The 12,476-nt window shown below is 44.1% G+C and overlaps 9 non-coding genes across 9 annotated transcripts; 3 read left to right on the forward strand and 6 right to left on the reverse strand.

The window, feature by feature from the left end:
- Positions 1 to 27: 27 nt before the first annotated feature.
- On the reverse strand, positions 28 to 109 carry trnas-uga (transfer RNA serine (anticodon UGA)). The gene has a single exon. It is a non-coding gene; the product is annotated as a tRNA-Ser (tRNA).
- Positions 110 to 1,647: 1,538 nt separating this feature from the next.
- On the reverse strand, positions 1,648 to 1,721 carry trnan-guu (transfer RNA asparagine (anticodon GUU)). Its single transcript has one exon. It is a non-coding gene; the product is annotated as a tRNA-Asn (tRNA).
- A 1,193-nt stretch (positions 1,722 to 2,914) lies between these two features.
- On the forward strand, positions 2,915 to 2,987 carry trnar-ucg (transfer RNA arginine (anticodon UCG)). The gene has a single exon. It is a non-coding gene; the product is annotated as a tRNA-Arg (tRNA).
- Positions 2,988 to 4,537: 1,550 nt separating this feature from the next.
- trnas-uga (transfer RNA serine (anticodon UGA)) lies at positions 4,538 to 4,619 on the reverse strand. The gene has a single exon. It is a non-coding gene; the product is annotated as a tRNA-Ser (tRNA).
- A 1,537-nt stretch (positions 4,620 to 6,156) lies between these two features.
- On the reverse strand, positions 6,157 to 6,230 carry trnan-guu (transfer RNA asparagine (anticodon GUU)). Its single transcript has one exon. It is a non-coding gene; the product is annotated as a tRNA-Asn (tRNA).
- Positions 6,231 to 7,423: 1,193 nt separating this feature from the next.
- On the forward strand, positions 7,424 to 7,496 carry trnar-ucg (transfer RNA arginine (anticodon UCG)). Its single transcript has one exon. It is a non-coding gene; the product is annotated as a tRNA-Arg (tRNA).
- Positions 7,497 to 9,046: 1,550 nt separating this feature from the next.
- trnas-uga (transfer RNA serine (anticodon UGA)) lies at positions 9,047 to 9,128 on the reverse strand. The gene has a single exon. It is a non-coding gene; the product is annotated as a tRNA-Ser (tRNA).
- Positions 9,129 to 10,663: 1,535 nt separating this feature from the next.
- On the reverse strand, positions 10,664 to 10,737 carry trnan-guu (transfer RNA asparagine (anticodon GUU)). Its single transcript has one exon. It is a non-coding gene; the product is annotated as a tRNA-Asn (tRNA).
- A 1,193-nt stretch (positions 10,738 to 11,930) lies between these two features.
- On the forward strand, positions 11,931 to 12,003 carry trnar-ucg (transfer RNA arginine (anticodon UCG)). The gene has a single exon. It is a non-coding gene; the product is annotated as a tRNA-Arg (tRNA).
- The last annotated feature ends 473 nt before the right edge of the window (positions 12,004 to 12,476 follow it).

Consider the following 12,476-nt stretch of genomic DNA (forward strand, 5'->3'; position numbering starts at 1 on the left):
ACGCACGCAACCAAATGCAAAGGACGCCGTAGTCGGCAGGATTTGAACCTGCGCGGGGAGACCCCAACGGATTTCAAGTCCGTCACCTTAACCACTCGGCCACGACTACAGCAAGCGCCACGGCCGCTGCCTTCTTGCTACAATCGAACAGGGAGTGCGAGGCGGCGGCGGCAGCGGAGGCAACTTTTTTCAAGTTCGCTCTCCGTTTAAGAAACCTTTTACGCCATACGTGCAAGCACACACACACACACACCTCAGAGGACTTAAGGGTGGCTTCAAGTTGGAATGATAAAGTCTCCCCGTTCGGACATGAAAACAGAACGTTCTTAGACAGAAAGCAATCAACAACAGAGACATCTGGACGACGATTTTAGTCACTGCACTTTGAATAGCATTTTTACTCCAGTTACAGGAGATGCACCAATGGCCCTTGACCTACGCTCTTACCAATGCCTTGAACATTCAAACAAAACAGCCCTCAAGTCCTGCGGTTTAATATAACGCTGTTACGTGTCGAGGCAGTATTTGACTCTGTCCTACCGTTGAGACACGGGGCGTATATGGAAATGAACACATGCTACGGATCGTCTCTAATCGGTCCCTACAGTTGGAAGGCTCCTTGAAGCGTGCACCCCCATCATTCATCTTTGCGCATCTGTGAAAGGTAGACTCTTGAGCAATGTTTGAGCCAGCTCTAAGGCAACTAGTGCTATTGGACAGACACCTCTGGAAGATCCTAAGAGTCTCTTAACACCACTTCCAGCAGCAAGCTTAATTGTTCGCTGGAGGTCTCCCACCCAGGTACTGACCAGGCAAAGAATCACCAGTACATTGAATGAGGAAGTTAATCCTGAAATCCAATTACATATCTCAAGGTAAGACAAATCCATAAGAACATGTCTTAGTATTACTTCGTTTACATTAGTATGGCACTGAGTTGGAGCTCCTCTTTAAGCTGTGGTTTAGTTTTGCATTCATGTGTTTCTAGAGCAGTTATTTATGGGGGTGGGTGGGTCTTCCACAGAGGCTCAGGACAAATCCCCCGCCTGAAAGTCTAATGTGTGCGTTCAGACAGTCACAGGTCAAGAGCCAGGCAGGAGGACAATGGACAGAAGAGCCAACGAACTAAAAATAAAAGAACAGATATGAAAAAGCCACCATCTTTTTCTTTTTGACATTTTCCGACTTTCATGCAAGCCAGGACAAAGTTGCTCGTAGCTACTTGTGGATTCAAATACTCTATCGAGTGCTTTGATGAGTTTTTGCAATTTGATTGTCGTCCTATCAGCCTGTTTCTGTTTTTTTTTTTCAATCTTGGGATGGAAAGTATGAGGGAAATGATGGAGCAATCAATAACCGCTCCGGAAAAATGGCAGAATGAAATGGTCCGTCACTAAGGACATTTGTGAAGCAGAGGAGTGACATCACCACAAAGGCGACACATTCTGCTGATGGTTTTGGTGAATAATGATTGAGGTGCGTTAAGAGAAAGGTAGCTGTGTCAGCATGCGTAGGCTGCAAAGGATCAAGCAAAGGTTTACTCCATGCTGAAAAGAGAAGAAAAGAAGCACAACGTTTCGACTGTGGAGCCTTCTGCGCCATCTTCTTTAGCGGTGATGATGTTTACATTGGAAAAACTGAGACATGCGTCCCTGGGTGGGCTTGAACCACCAACCTTTCGGTTAACAGCCGAACGCGCTAACCGATTGCGCCACAGAGACTGACGGCCGCTTGTGCTACCTACATTTGCAGGTTTATGGTCAAAGAAAACAATCACTTGCGCTTCTTGCAGCCGGCAATCTTTTTCCACTGACAACCAAGAAATGGATTTCATCTTTCACAAGCTGTATGGATTTCTTCAAAAACAAGTTATTCCAGAAAGGAAATGAATTCTTGCATTAAACTGAACCAAGCTGTACATGTTTGTCTGAAATGATACATTCGGCACAACAAGACACGGAGAGAGGCACCGCTGGTATTCAGACCCAGGATCGCCTGCTTACTAGGCGGGCACTTTAAGCCACTAGGGAACAGCGCCAGCGGAGCACCGTGCTTTTACAGACACTTGGACACATCTGCGTTCGGTGTGCACTTAACCTGCTCTCTGAACCCGTTGCCTCCGTCCCATTTAATAGCAGAACTGACGCCAAGAGAAATGATGAGAAATGGCATTTATCGGGCACTTTTCATATCCAAGGAGCTCAATGCCCTTGACACCTCCCCAAGGCGACAGAGCTGTGCATTCTTTGGCGACACCATTTTTTCTTTTGTTTAATTTCTATACTTATTGATAGAATAAAAACGATATGTCATGTACTGTAAGGGAAATGTCTCTTTTCATGGGGAAAGCTAGCACCAGCAAATGTTGTGTTTAGAAGAAGTGATTTAACATGACACGTGACCTAATTTACCGGAGCAAAAGCTCACCCAGCAAGCCCTGCTTTACTTCTACAGGAGAGAAGTACTGTAGAGTCTGCAAGATGTTCAGCTGGGTAGCTACGTCAGCATGCCTCGGCTGCAAAGGAACAAGTACTAGGTTTATTGCATGCTGAAAAGAGAAGAACGGAAACACAGCGTTTCGACTGTGAGGTCTTCTCACACCTGAAGAAGCCTCACACCTGTAAAAGGCTCCATGGTTTTCTTTCTTCTCTTTTCAACATGGAATACACCTATTGTCTGCAAGATGTGACAATTTCATGGTGTTTTGGAAGAAAACCTTTTTTCTTTGAATTCAAAATCAATCGGAATTTCAGCACAACACATCAACACTTTTTCTGTTTTAAGGAGATGATATTTTAAACCTGACAAAAATAGTAGGAAACACAAGTTTCTTGCTGTGAAAATTTAGATGGGGAAGTGTACTACTAGTAGCAGTGTAGAGCTCTCTGTGGTGGAGTGCAAGCGCATGTTCTATGGGCCAGTGGCGTAATGGATAACGCGTCTGACTTCGGATCAGAAGATTGTAGGTTCGAGTCCTGCCTGGCTCGTGAGGCTTTTAAACCTCTCAGGTTCCTAGGTAACAGGTTGCCGTCATGTATATGAACTATAGAAAAGCATTTGCCACAACCCGTAAATTAGCACGCAAGTGCGGGCTGGTGAACACAGAACTGTATGGAGATCATCTCCAGCTCCGAGCTCAATTGCAATGAAAAAACATGCAGAACAGAACTGGAGAGCAGCTGAATTTGTGCTCAGTAGGGTGGGGAGGACTCAGCATTGCTATTGTTCTAATTGGCATGAACTGCAGGGGATCTGAATCAGAACATGTCAGTCAGTTTGATCATTGCGTCAATATGTAGGCCACGTTAATACAGAATTATTACTTTGTCTGTCTCGTCTTTGTATATAGCTGAATGTCCCTGACAATTTCATGTTAGTTTTTAAGAACGACATTGGTGCTAATATATACATATATAGCATATAAGGAACACGTAAAAGTTTAGTCCATGCTGAAAAGATAAGAAAACCGCCACAACGTTTCATCTTGGAATAAATCTTTACTTGTTGTTTTGCAGCCTACCCATTCTGACCTAACTCCTCCCTTGAAATTCCCTAACAGATAAGGGTACGTAACGGCTCATGCGATGCTCAGTTGCAATTTGTCCCAAAACAAACAAGAACAGCAGCTGAGGGTTTGAGTTTGAACATGCACTGTATTAAAGCAGCTTTTATTTCCATTGATAAATGCTAGATATTCCTACAGAGATTCTCCAGGTGAGTAAGCGATTCCTGTTTCTGTTTCTATTTCTGTTTCATATATACAGTATATATATGTTACATGTGTCTCTGCAATAGTATAAATGTGTTATACACTATCAGGGGCTGCTTTTTTGTGCACCTCATCTACAACAAGGGTTTTTTTTTCATTTATGTTTGTGGACCTTCACCATTTGAGGAAGTGAGTTAGATAAGAAAGTTATAGGTATGGTGAGCAATGACTGACAAAGGCACGTACTGCGTATTCCTTACAGAAGTGTAAGCAATTTGTTCTAAAAAACACCGGCTAAAGTCCAACATCGTTAGCAATCTTATTACTTAAACAGAATTAACATCAATAAACTGTAAGGTGCTGGTACATGCGAGTAGATTTGATCTTCTATTAAACAAAAATGCAATTACAGCTCTAAAAAGGTCAACCTAGACTTCTGTAACAGATCTGTTCAGGTCATCGCTGTTTCTCTGACCTTGTGAGTCTTTGGAATTTTAAAAGTGTATTTTGCTTGCCTTTCATGTGGTCTGTGTACAAGTCACTGTGGCGTATGCGGTCCTACACAGCCTTGCTATAGACGTGACGAGCCTCCGCTATGTTGCAATGGAGAACAGGTTCAGTACGGAGCTGCCGAGAAAATTCAGCTGGAAAGCTCGTTGCAGAAAAGCATCGTTCTCTGTGTCCAGCGGCAAAGCGTCCATCGTGGGTGCTGAAGAATCGATTTCACAGGCTGTGGGTCCAGGCGATTTAGAGTGTTAAAGGTCCCAGCGAAAACGAAACGGCGCTGGTCCTTTTACACGCACGCACGCAACCAAATGCAAAGGACGCCGTAGTCGGCAGGATTTGAACCTGCGCGGGGAGACCCCAACGGATTTCAAGTCCGTCACCTTAACCACTCGGCCACGACTACAGCAAGCGCCACGGCCGCTGCCTTCTTGCTACAATCGAACAGGGAGTGCGAGGCGGCGGCGGCAGCGGAGGCAACTTTTTTCAAGTTCGCTCTCCGTTTAAGAAACCTTTTACGCCATACGTGCAAGCACACACACACACACCTCAGAGGACTTAAGGGTGGCTTCAAGTTGGAATGATAAAGTCTCCCCGTTCGGACATGAAAACAGAACGTTCTTAGACAGAAAGCAATCAACAACAGAGACATCTGGACGACGATTTTAGTCACTGCACTTTGAATAGCATTTTTACTCCAGTTACAGGAGATGCACCAATGGCCCTTGACCTACGCTCTTACCAATGCCTTGAACATTCAAACAAAACAGCCCTCAAGTCCTGCGGTTTAATATAACGCTGTTACGTGTCGAGGCAGTATTTGACTCTGTCCTACCGTTGAGACACGGGGCGTATATGGAAATGAACACATGCTACGGATCGTCTCTAATCGGTCCCTACAGTTGGAAGGCTCCTTGAAGCGTGCACCCCCATCATTCATCTTTGCGCATCTGTGAAAGGTAGACTCTTGAGCAATGTTTGAGCCAGCTCTAAGGCAACTAGTGCTATTGGACAGACACCTCTGGAAGATCCTAAGAGTCTCTTAACACCACTTCCAGCAGCAAGCTTAATTGTTCGCTGGAGGTCTCCCACCCAGGTACTGACCAGGCAAAGAATCACCAGTACATTGAATGAGGAAGTTAATCCTGAAATCCAATTACATATCTCAAGGTAAGACAAATCCATAAGAACATGTCTTAGTATTACTTCGTTTACATTAGTATGGCACTGAGTTGGAGCTCCTCTTTAAGCTGTGGTTTAGTTTTGCATTCATGTGTTTCTAGAGCAGTTATTTATGGGGGGTGGGTGGGTCTTCCACAGAGGCTCAGGACAAATCCCCCGCCTGAAAGTCTAATGTGTGCGTTCAGACAGTCACAGGTCAAGAGCCAGGCAGGAGGACAATGGACAGAAGAGCCAACGAACTAAAAATAAAAGAACAGATATGAAAAAGCCACCATCTTTTTCTTTTTGACATTTTCCGACTTTCATGCAAGCCAGGACAAAGTTGCTCGTAGCTACTTGTGGATTCAAATACTCTATCGAGTGCTTTGATGAGTTTTTGCAATTTGATTGTCGTCCTATCAGCCTGTTTCTGTTTTTTTTTTTCAATCTTGGGATGGAAAGTATGAGGGAAATGATGGAGCAATCAATAACCGCTCCGGAAAAATGGCAGAATGAAATGGTCCGTCACTAAGGACATTTGTGAAGCAGAGGAGTGACATCACCACAAAGGCGACACATTCTGCTGATGGTTTTGGTGAATAATGATTGAGGTGCGTTAAGAGAAAGGTAGCTGTGTCAGCATGCGTAGGCTGCAAACGATCAAGCAAAGGTTTACTCCATGCTGAAAAGAGAAGAAAAGAAGCACAACGTTTCGACTGTGGAGCCTTCTGCGCCATCTTCTTTAGCGGTGATGATGTTTACATTGGAAAAACTGAGACATGCGTCCCTGGGTGGGCTTGAACCACCAACCTTTCGGTTAACAGCCGAACGCGCTAACCGATTGCGCCACAGAGACTGACGGCCGCTTGTGCTCCCTACATTTGCAGGTTTATGGTCAAAGAAAACAATCACTTGCGCTTCTTGCAGCCGGCAATCTTTTTCCACTGACAACCAAGAAATGGATTTCATCTTTCACAAGCTGTATGGATTTCTTCTAAAACAAGTTATTCCAGAAAGGAAATGAATTCTTGCATTAAACTGAACCAAGCTGTACATGTTTGTCTGAAATGATACATTCGGCACAACAAGACACGGAGAGAGGCACCGCTGGTATTCAGACCCAGGATCGCCTGCTTACTAGGCGGGCACTTTAAGCCACTAGGGAACAGCGCCAGCGGAGCACCGTGCTTTTACAGACACTTGGACACATCTGCGTTCGGTGTGCACTTAACCTGCTCTCTGAACCCGTTGCCTCCGTCCCATTTAATAGCAGAACTGACGCCAAGAGAAATGATGAGAAATGGCATTTATCGGGCACTTTTCATATCCAAGGAGCTCAATGCCCTTGACACCTCCCCAAGGCGACAGAGCTGTGCATTCTTTGGCGACACCATTTTTTCTTTTGTTTAATTTCTATACTTATTGATAGAATAAAAACGATATGTCATGTACTGTAAGGGAAATGTCTCTTTTCATGGGGAAAGCTAGCACCAGCAAATGTTGTGTTTAGAAGAAGTGATTTAACATGACACGTGACCTAATTTACCGGAGCAAAAGCTCACCCAGCAAGCCCTGCTTTACTTCTACAGGAGAGAAGTACTGTAGAGTCTGCAAGATGTTCAGCTGGGTAGCTACGTCAGCATGCCTCGGCTGCAAAGGAACAAGTACTAGGTTTATTGCATGCTGAAAAGAGAAGAACGGAAACACAGCGTTTCGACTGTGAGGTCTTCTCACACCTGAAGAAGCCTCACACCTGTAAAAGGCTCCATGGTTTTCTTTCTTCTCTTTTCAACATGGAATACACCTATTGTCTGCAAGATGTGACAATTTCATGGTGTTTTGGAAGAAAACCTTTTTTCTTTGAATTCAAAATCAATCGGAATTTCAGCACAACACATCAACACTTTTTCTGTTTTAAGGAGATGATATTTTAAACCTGACAAAAATAGTAGGAAACACAAGTTTCTTGCTGTGAAAATTTAGATGGGGAAGTGTACTACTAGTAGCAGTGTAGAGCTCTCTGTGGTGGAGTGCAAGCGCATGTTCTATGGGCCAGTGGCGTAATGGATAACGCGTCTGACTTCGGATCAGAAGATTGTAGGTTCGAGTCCTGCCTGGCTCGTGAGGCTTTTAAACCTCTCAGGTTCCTAGGTAACAGGTTGCCGTCATGTATATGAACTATAGAAAAGCATTTGCCACAACCCGTAAATTAGCACGCAAGTGCGGGCTGGTGAACACAGAACTGTATGGAGATCATCTCCAGCTCCGAGCTCAATTGCAATGAAAAAACATGCAGAACAGAACTGGAGAGCAGCTGAATTTGTGCTCAGTAGGGTGGGGAGGACTCAGCATTGCTATTGTTCTAATTGGCATGAACTGCAGGGGATCTGAATCAGAACATGTCAGTCAGTTTGATCATTGCGTCAATATGTAGGCCACGTTAATACAGAATTATTACTTTGTCTGTCTCGTCTTTGTATATAGCTGAATGTCCCTGACAATTTCATGTTAGTTTTTAAGAACGACATTGGTGCTAATATATACATATATAGCATATAAGGAACACGTAAAAGTTTAGTCCATGCTGAAAAGATAAGAAAACCGCCACAACGTTTCATCTTGGAATAAATCTTTACTTGTTGTTTTGCAGCCTACCCATTCTGACCTAACTCCTCCCTTGAAATTCCCTAACAGATAAGGGTACGTAACGGCTCATGCGATGCTCAGTTGCAATTTGTCCCAAAACAAACAAGAACAGCAGCTGAGGGTTTGAGTTTGAACATGCACTGTATTAAAGCAGCTTTTATTTCCATTGATAAATGCTAGATATTCCTACAGAGATTCTCCAGGTGAGTAAGCGATTCCTGTTTCTGTTTCTATTTCTGTTTCATATATACAGTATATATATGTTACATGTGTCTCTGCAATAGTATAAATGTGTTATACACTATCAGGGGCTGCTTTTTTGTGCACCTCATCTACAACAAGGGTTTTTTTTTCATTTATGTTTGTGGACCTTCACCATTTGAGGAAGTGAGTTAGATAAGAAAGTTACAGGTATGGTGAGCAATGACTGACAAAGGCACGTACTGCGTATTCCTTACAGAAGTGTAAGCAATTTGTTCTAAAAAACACCGGCTAAAGTCCAACATCGTTAGCAATCTTATTACTTAAACAGAATTAACATCAATAAACTGTAAGGTGCTGGTACATGCGAGTAGATTTGATCTTCTATTAAACAAAAATGCAATTACAGCTCTAAAAAGGTCAACCTAGACTTCTGTAACAGATCTGTTCAGGTCATCGCTGTTTCTCTGACCTTGTGAGTCTTTGGAATTTTAAAAGTGTATTTTGCTTGCCTTTCATGTGGTCTGTGTACAAGTCACTGTGGCGTATGCGGTCCTACACAGCCTTGCTATAGACGTGACGAGCCTCCGCTATGTTGCAATGGAGAACAGGTTCAGTACGGAGCTGCCGAGAAAATTCAGCTGGAAAGCTCGTTGCAGAAAAGCATCGTTCTCTGTGTCCAGCGGCAAAGCGTCCATCGTGGGTGCTGAAGAATCGATTTCACAGGCTGTGGGTCCAGGCGATTTAGAGTGTTAAAGGTCCCAGCGAAAACGAAACGGCGCTGGTCCTTTTACACGCACGCACGCAACCAAATGCAAAGGACGCCGTAGTCGGCAGGATTTGAACCTGCGCGGGGAGACCCCAACGGATTTCAAGTCCGTCACCTTAACCACTCGGCCACGACTACAGCAAGCGCCATGGCCGCTGCCTTCTTGCTACAATCGAACAGGGAGTGCGAGGCGGCGGCGGCAGCGGAGGCAACTTTTTTCAAGTTCGCTCTCCGTTTAAGAAACCTTTTACGCCATACGTGCAAGCACACACACACACACCTCAGAGGACTTAAGGGTGGCTTCAAGTTGGAATGATAAAGTCTCCCCGTTCGGACATGAAAACAGAACGTTCTTAGACAGAAAGCAATCAACAACAGAGACATCTGGACGACGATTTTAGTCACTGCACTTTGAATAGCATTTTTACTCCAGTTACAGGAGATGCACCAATGGCCCTTGACCTACGCTCTTACCAATGCCTTGAACATTCAAACAAAACAGCCCTCAAGTCCTGCGGTTTAATATAACGCTGTTACGTGTCGAGGCAGTATTTGACTCTGTCCTACCGTTGAGACACGGGGCGTATATGGAAATGAACACATGCTACGGATCGTCTCTAATCAGTCCCTACAGTTGGAAGGCTCCTTGAAGCGTGCACCCCCATCATTCATCTTTGCGCATCTGTGAAAGGTAGACTCTTGAGCAATGTTTGAGCCAGCTCTAAGGCAACTAGTGCTATTGGACAGACACCTCTGGAAGATCCTAAGAGTCTCTTAACACCACTTCCAGCAGCAAGCTTAATTGTTCGCTGGAGGTCTCCCACCCAGGTACTGACCAGGCAAAGAATCACCAGTACATTGAATGAGGAAGTTAATCCTGAAATCCAATTACATATCTCAAGGTAAGACAAATCCATAAGAACATGTCTTAGTATTACTTCGTTTACATTAGTATGGCACTGAGTTGGAGCTCCTCTTTAAGCTGTGGTTTAGTTTTGCATTCATGTGTTTCTAGAGCAGTTATTTATGGGGGTGGGTGGGTTTCCACAGAGGCTCAGGACAAATCCCCCGCCTGAAAGTCTAATGTGTGCGTTCAGACAGTCACAGGTCAAGAGCCAGGCAGGAGGACAATGGACAGAAGAGCCAACGAACTAAAAATAAAAGAACAGATATGAAAAAGCCACCATCTTTTTCTTTTTGACATTTTCCGACTTTCATGCAAGCCAGGACAAAGTTGCTTGTAGCTACTTGTGGATTCAAATACTCTATCGAGTGCTTTGATGAGTTTTTGCAATTTGATTGTCGTCCTATCAGCCTGTTTCTGTTTTTTTTTTTCAATCTTGGGATGGAAAGTATGAGGGAAATGATGGAGCAATCAATAACCGCTCCGGAAAAATGGCAGAATGAAATGGTCCGTCACTAAGGACATTTGTGAAGCAGAGGAGTGACATCACCACAAAGGCGACACATTCTGCTGATGGTTTTGGTGAATAATGATTGAGGTGCGTTAAGAGAAAGGTAGCTGTGTCAGCATGCGTAGGCTGCAAAGGATCAAGCAAAGGTTTACTCCATGCTGAAAAGAGAAGAAAAGAAGCACAACGTTTCGACTGTGGAGCCTTCTGCGCCATCTTCTTTAGCGGTGATGATGTTTACATTGGAAAAACTGAGACATGCGTCCCTGGGTGGGCTTGAACCACCAACCTTTCGGTTAACAGCCGAACGCGCTAACCGATTGCGCCACAGAGACTGACGGCCGCTTGTGCTACCTACATTTGCAGGTTTATGGTCAAAGAAAACAATCACTTGCGCTTCTTGCAGCCGGCAATCTTTTTCCACTGACAACCAAGAAATGGATTTCATCTTTCACAAGCTGTATGGATTTCTTCAAAAACAAGTTATTCCAGAAAGGAAATGAATTCTTGCATTAAACTGAACCAAGCTGTACATGTTTGTCTGAAATGATACATTCGGCACAACAAGACACGGAGAGAGGCACCGCTGGTATTCAGACCCAGGATCGCCTGCTTACTAGGCGGGCACTTTAAGCCACTAGGGAACAGCGCCAGCGGAGCACCGTGCTTTTACAGACACTTGGACACATCTGCGTTCGGTGTGCACTTAACCTGCTCTCTGAACCCGTTGCCTCCGTCCCATTTAATAGCAGAACTGACGCCAAGAGAAATGATGAGAAATGGCATTTATCGGGCACTTTTCATATCCAAGGAGCTCAATGCCCTTGACACCTCCCCAAGGCGACAGAGCTGTGCATTCTTTGGCGACACCATTTTTTCTTTTGTTTAATTTCTATACTTATTGATAGAATAAAAACGATATGTCATGTACTGTAAGGGAAATGTCTCTTTTCATGGGGAAAGCTAGCACCAGCAAATGTTGTGTTTAGAAGAAGTGATTTAACATGACACGTGACCTAATTTACCGGAGCAAAAGCTCACCCAGCAAGCCCTGCTTTACTTCTACAGGAGAGAAGTACTGTAGAGTCTGCAAGATGTTCAGCTGGGTAGCTACGTCAGCATGCCTCGGCTGCAAAGGAACAAGTACTAGGTTTATTGCATGCTGAAAAGAGAAGAACGGAAACACAGCGTTTCGACTGTGAGGTCTTCTCACACCTGAAGAAGCCTCACACCTGTAAAAGGCTCCATGGTTTTCTTTCTTCTCTTTTCAACATGGAATACACCTATTGTCTGCAAGATGTGACAATTTCATGGTGTTTTGGAAGAAAACCTTTTTTCTTTGAATTCAAAATCAATCGGAATTTCAGCACAACACATCAACACTTTTTCTGTTTTAAGGAGATGATATTTTAAACCTGACAAAAATAGTAGGAAACACAAGTTTCTTGCTGTGAAAATTTAGATGGGGAAGTGTACTACTAGTAGCAGTGTAGAGCTCTCTGTGGTGGAGTGCAAGCGCATGTTCTATGGGCCAGTGGCGTAATGGATAACGCGTCTGACTTCGGATCAGAAGATTGTAGGTTCGAGTCCTGCCTGGCTCGTGAGGCTTTTAAACCTCTCAGGTTCCTAGGTAACAGGTTGCCGTCATGTATATGAACTATAGAAAAGCATTTGCCACAACCCGTAAATTAGCACGCAAGTGCGGGCTGGTGAACACAGAACTGTATGGAGATCATCTCCAGCTCCGAGCTCAATTGCAATGAAAAAACATGCAGAACAGAACTGGAGAGCAGCTGAATTTGTGCTCAGTAGGGTGGGGAGGACTCAGCATTGCTATTGTTCTAATTGGCATGAACTGCAGGGGATCTGAATCAGAACATGTCAGTCAGTTTGATCATTGCGTCAATATGTAGGCCACGTTAATACAGAATTATTACTTTGTCTGTCTCGTCTTTGTATATAGCTGAATGTCCCTGACAATTTCATGTTAGTTTTTAAGAACGACATTGGTGCTAATATATACATATATAGCATATAAGGAACACGTAAAAGTTTAGTCCATGCTGAAAAGATA

This window comes from Lepisosteus oculatus, unplaced genomic scaffold, assembly GCF_040954835.1.
Source record: "Lepisosteus oculatus isolate fLepOcu1 unplaced genomic scaffold, fLepOcu1.hap2 HAP2_SCAFFOLD_78, whole genome shotgun sequence".
NCBI classification, from domain to species: domain Eukaryota; kingdom Metazoa; phylum Chordata; class Actinopteri; order Semionotiformes; family Lepisosteidae; genus Lepisosteus; species Lepisosteus oculatus.